This window comes from Gopherus evgoodei, unplaced genomic scaffold (assembly GCF_007399415.2).
Source record: "Gopherus evgoodei ecotype Sinaloan lineage unplaced genomic scaffold, rGopEvg1_v1.p scaffold_128_arrow_ctg1, whole genome shotgun sequence".
NCBI classification, from domain to species: domain Eukaryota; kingdom Metazoa; phylum Chordata; order Testudines; family Testudinidae; genus Gopherus; species Gopherus evgoodei.
This window is the reverse complement of record NW_022059791.1, coordinates 83252-89648: the sequence shown is the minus strand read 5'-3', so window position 1 is coordinate 89648 and position 6397 is coordinate 83252.

Sequence of the window (6397 nt, the reverse complement as noted above, 5' to 3'; positions counted from 1 at the left end):
AGACGCTCCCTGGCGGGGGGCGGGGCTCGCACGGACACTTTCCCTTCCAGCCTGACCCGGCTTCGCTGCTCAGAGACCGAGAAGGCACCGGGGGTGCGGATCGAGCCCCCCGAGCCCCTCCCCGGGGTGCCTGGCCCTACAGCCCCCCCCCGTGTCCAGGGCCCCCACCCCCTGGTGTGGGCTCATCCCCTGGCTCAGGGCTTTGTAACACAGAAACAGTGACCGCTCCAGATTCCCGACTTTGGCTGCACCGAGGATGCGCAGATGAACTGAGCATGCGCAGTAACCTTTGCTGTCGCCGCTGCCCTCTCTCTGCCCTCACTTCTGCTTACGATTTGCTGCCTCCTCTTTGGGGGGGGGGGTTAAAAGCACCAAGGGGGGCAAATCGCAGCGGGGGCGCTGCCAGGGTCTGAGCAGGGGGCAAAAATTTACTGGCCAGGGGGGATCAAACTGCTGTAGGTAGCGGCGGGAGAGGGGCTGAAGGGGGAAAATTGAGGGTGGGGGGTGGTAGCCGGGGTTAAGCCCGGCGGGGGGGGACGCTGCCAGACCCTGTGCGGGGACAAACCCCCCGTTTAGGGAGGGGAAGAGGGGAGAACAGCGACCCCTGGGGATGAGCCATCCGCTGTGCTCGCAAATCTGGGGGTGTCGGGGGTTGTGGGGGGTGCAGAGGCTGTTTTCGTTCTGCTCCCAGGACGCTGTGTGTGCTGTGCAGTTGTGTGAAAAGTGAGTCTAAATTTTATTAAAAAAAAACCTGATGACTTTGTTTCATTTCGTAATTATGTTATCCGGTCTGCTGCAAGCACCACCAACAATCACTATATGTTCAATGAGCAAAAACTTCTAACTATACACCAGGGCCGCCCGGAGGATTCTGGGGCCTGTGGTCTCTGGTGGCAGGGGGGCCCTGCTTCAGCAGTAATTCAGCTGTGGGGCGTCCCTCTGCCCTGGAGGAAGGACCCCCCCACTGGCGAAGACCAAGAGTGGAAGAAGCTCTAGGGGCCCGGGCCCCTCGAGAGTTTTCCAGGGCACAAGGAGCAAGTGAAGGACCCCGCTTCAGGGGCCCTGAAAAACTCTCGTGGGGGCCCGTGTGGGGCCCATGGCAAATTGCCCCACTTGCCCCCCCCCGGGGAGCCCTGGTATACACTGAAATTTCCCCCTTGTACTCAAGGCATTATGAACCAGACTGTATATAGATGTGTTTGATAGCCATATGCCTTTTAATTAATTAATGGTTTTGCCAATAACCACTTATAGCTTAAGTTAAACACTTTTCCCACACCCCAGCCCTGGCAGAAGCCACAAGGCAGCAGGGGAAGCCCCTATACCTGACCCCATCTCCAGGAGACGTGCCTGGTGGGGCAGGAAACTCCACAGCACCCTGCTTTTAGTCCCCTAAAGAACCGCAGGATCCAAAACTCCACCACGGCCCTGGGACTGGAGGAGCTCTCACTCCCTGGTATGGCCGTGACACAGGGACAGAGCTTCTCCAGTCCTGGTGCTGTGTGGGACAGCAGGGTGGGTGGGAAATGAGCCAAGGAGTTGTAGGCCCGGCAAAATGGTGGGGAGCCCAGGTGTAACATGGCTGCGATCCTGGGGAAGAGGACGAAAGGGATAAGGCCATAGGTGGTGTAGCCAGTGGACAGGATGGGTAGGGGCCCAACAATTGCTCTGTCCCAGGGCCCAGATAAACTTTAATCATCCTCTGTGCTCCATCTTCTATGATCAACAGAGGGGAGATTGTTCCATTCAGCAAAAGGAAGAAAGGTTGTCGTTGTGCATACCATGAAAGAAGCCCTGCAACTCTTTAAAAGGTATCATGACAGTCCAAAGGGTGGACATCTAGGAATATTCAGAACCAGGAATGCGCTGACATCAAAATACTATTGGCTAGGGATGACACATTGCCAATTGGGTATGTAAAGTAATGAAACAAAATGCTGATGAATGGTATTTACAATTGAAATAGAAGTTCAAAATGAATGAAAGAAATATAAAAGTATATTTGGTGTGCAAATGTGAACTCTGTTCCCTTGTGATACTATTTCCATAACGAAATGTTCATGTCATCATATTGTTCCATCAAAAACAGGTTGCACAGTGTCTGACTTGCCAGAAGGAGGGAAAGCAATCAAATCTCGATACCACCTTGAAAAGCATAAAGGTGAATTTTTGAATCAGACACGTTATTGTTTATCATTATCCATGGTTATTTCTGCAATACAATGAGGGTTTGATTTTGAAACAAGTCCAATGCACGTAAGTGGCACAGCATAGTGCAGCAATTACCTCTAATACGCCTTCGCACTGGCTGGGGATATTTCTTCTGCTTTACTCTGTTATTGTTTTCAAACACTCATTCCTGTACTTCTTTTTGTTTGTTTATTCTTTCTTTCTTTCTCTTCTGCATTTAAAAGTGGGCTTTCATTTGGATTCTATGGCTGTTTTAAACATATTACATTGTGTACTCTGCTTCTGACATATGGGTTCATTGAGAACATTTAGTAATAAACGTGAAGTATGACTGTAACTGGTACCCTTGTATGTAGGTCACTCGGATCTGGGAATTGGTGGGAATGGATTTAATAGGACCGTTACCAGTAACAAAGGATGGATATCAGTATATACTTACAGCCATAGATTATCTTTCAAGATGGGTGGAAGCCTTTCCACTTAGAAATAAGTTGTCATTTGAGGTGGTACAGATCATGTTCAGCATGATTCTTCGATGTGGATGCCCACAGTGGATACTGACAGATCGTGGTGCAGAATTCAATAATAAGGTAATGATTTCTTTTTTTCTGGTTATTTGTACTATGTACTCAAACTCACTGTCAGGTCACCCATAGATCTCAAACAACCACCATCTTTTCTTTTTATATATATAAACTGCTGTTGGTCACCATCAGTGTTGCTATAAAATTATTTTTCTTCATATCTAACAAAGAAACGAACAACTACTTGTTTCCAAAACAAATATGAGAAGACAGCTATTCCTGTTGCTAATTACACATAAAAGTAGTGGCCCATACCCAAAAGAACATTCCTCTACACAAGTCTATATGTACGTTTATGGTGTAACTTTTTTTCTTTCAGCTTAACTTGTATGTTTGTAATAAATTGGGAATAGAACGTAACTTCACCAGTCCGTACCACCCACAAACCAATGGCTTGGCTGAAAACGCTAATAAATCCATAAAAAGGTAAGTGAATGGTGGGAATTGTACAGTAATAATGGCAAGTAGAATGTGCTATACTAAAAGATGCAACTCCCAAAAAAATCTTCAAAAGCAATGTGTTACATGGAAATCTTTTTCATTACGTATTACACCTTTTTATTGTGTATGATCTGTTTCAAACAAGACCATACATGTGACTTTCTTTTCTTAAACAATCAAATCAATGTGCCTTTGTTACAGAGCACTGCGGAAGATGGTTGATAACAATGGGAGTAATTGGGATAAATTACTTGAACCTATTTTGTTTTCTTAGCGAACTAAAATACATGCAACAACAAAAATTTCACCTTTCCAACTAATGTTTTGTGATGACGCAGTGTTTCCAGAAGATGTCTTAGATAATTACACGGTAAGTGTATGTTATTCCCAGCACCTTTCATGTACATATGGCATTCTGTGTGCCTTCATTTTACAAATACAACCACTTCTCCATTTGTTTACAAAGATCCCAGATCTGAATATGTTCGGGGAAGATTTCTGCAAAGAGTACAGCATGAATATGAAATCGAGACATGACGCTGACATTGCGCTGGCCCTAAGTAACATTGCTAAAGCACAAGAAAAACAACAAAGACATTATGCTAAAAGAAAGACTTCTAAATATGGGGAAATAACATTTGAAGTTGGGGACTCTGTTCTGTTACTGAATGCTAGACAGAGAACAAGAAAAGGAGGAGTACTGGAATCTAAATATCGGGGACCATACAAAATTATGAATGTTGAAGGTAAGAGAGTGAAATTACAAACCATCTCAGGGAAACAGTTAGGAACCATGTACAGTATTGCACACTTAAAACCAGTAAAAGAGCCAACAACATTAGCTGCTGAAAGCACATCAGAGGGAAAAACTGGAACTGAAATTGGAGTTGGTGACACTGAACCAGAAACACCCACGGAAGAGATTAGAGAAGTGAATGGCACTGTATCTCTTGACAGCAAAGTGGAAAACATAGAGGTCACAGCAATAGAAAAAGAGGAATATATAGGGCAAGATGTGTCAAACAATGATACAAGTGATGCTGATGACAGTTTTGATGACATGCTTACAGAGGAAGTGGAAGACAAGCAATGGCTTCTGAAAGGTAGTTGGATACCGCACCTTTCTTAAACACATTAACATACTTTATAACTTGAACTATATTAAAGGTTTTCATGTACAAAGTGGCGGCATTGACAGTATTAAAGCAGAGAAAAAGGAAACTGTATTACCATGCATGTAATACGTGTTAATATTTTTTTCCTAGTAAAATTGTTAATGACCAGCAAACACACAGAGAGACTGGAGGCCAAAGTGAGAAACATAAAATTGTAAGGCTCTTCATTTCATTGCCTGAAACCGAGAAGCTGGATAAGTGATGAGGTACATTTCAGTACCATTAAACATGTATTTGTTGATGTGATTGATTACTGAAATACCATCGTAATTGTGCTTTTCTTCCATCATGTGTTGTAGGTTATTGATGCATTTTTGAGCTGTGTAGTTGAGAAAGCAGATGGAAAGGTAGGCTAGTTACTGTGATACATGACACAATACACTGATGCACTAAGTAAACAATCACGGGAATATGTGGCACAACATATTTAAGTCCAAATGCCCTTGAAATATCAACAGACACCTGAAATTTCAACATTTCTGTGTATATACTGCTGCCAAACATTTACTAAAATGTATTTGGAGGTGCATATCGGACGTACAATAGAGGGCCACATTAGTTCTGCTGTACAGTGGGTCCATTAATTGAACACAAGTATGCGAACAGCTTAGTCACTTTTTAAAGGAAGTAAGACAGAGCACATTGATTACAAATCGTTTTGTTTTTATAGGACTCTCTTACATATACGTATCTGATTTCTAACACTAAGGATCCGTTTTATGTCTGTCTATATTAAATTTATTATGTTCTTGACGTGCCACAATTATTAATGCAGTAATAGCTTTGTTGACTGTCAACAGGTACAAGCCATCTCATTAGTAGTTTCCACTGCCATTCTCTCAGGCAGAGCTACACAAATGAAAGTGAAGGTAAATGTTAACACACTTTCATACATAAAATGAAAAAAGAACAATTTCAGTCACTGAGTTAAACACAGTGTGACAGCAAATACAATGATATGTTTGATGTGGGGGAATAGTCTAATAGTAATACATGAAATGAATTTGGGAAATACAGTATAATGTATATCTCATGGTTTGCCTCACTGGAAACTATAATTACATTTCTAATTTCTTTTAAATAAAAACAGAGTGAATTACTTCAAAATGATATATTACTGCTTCCTTACCACACACCAGGTCATTGGGTTCTTGCGGTAAGATGTTTTGTATTGTGCTTCTGGATTATGGGCAATAAATGTGGCAATAAATAAGAGATTTGTAACACAACTATGGTAGTGGTGATACAATTTCCCGTGCTGCGGGTTTTCTGGGAGTTCAGTGCATGTAAAGGAAAGTGGAATGTGATTGTTAAAAATAAATTGATACTGTCAATTTACATTGTTCATGTAACATGGAAGAATACATTCTGCAAAGAGTTGATTGATTTCACAATATGCTTATATGTTGTGTGTTACTGTTAAATTACAAACGATAATATGTTAATTGCATACTGATTGTTGATAAATTAGTAGACATTTTTTGAAATAATCTCATTACTAATACATTTTATGAATATATTTAAATTTACAGATAGCCTTGATGAAAAAAAAGGAATTGTTAATAATTGACCCCTTGTGTGATGAGATCAGATATGAAAGAACATGCCTGAGGAATTGGAGGTGATTAATTAGATACTTACTTTCACAGTGGACACTAACTGTTCCATTGAAATTTTTTTAAAGGGAATGTTACAATAATGGGAATAATGTCTTCCTATTAGCTACAAATGAACATTGAAACAGCATGTACTTGTACTGAATGTGCTTAATAATGGACTTTGAGAGAACTTGTGTGATGTGAATCTGGGGACCGACTTCACAGAATGTGGACAGACACGAAACAGTAGCATGTTGCATGATTGAGAATGTGTTATTATCAACATGGGGCACAGCAACTCAGGTGACACACTGTGTAAGTGTGAGACAATAATATGAAAACAAGTGTGTCTATATGTGAGCAATGTCATTTCAATGACTAAGTAAAAAGCGAGAGAATGGATTTTTAT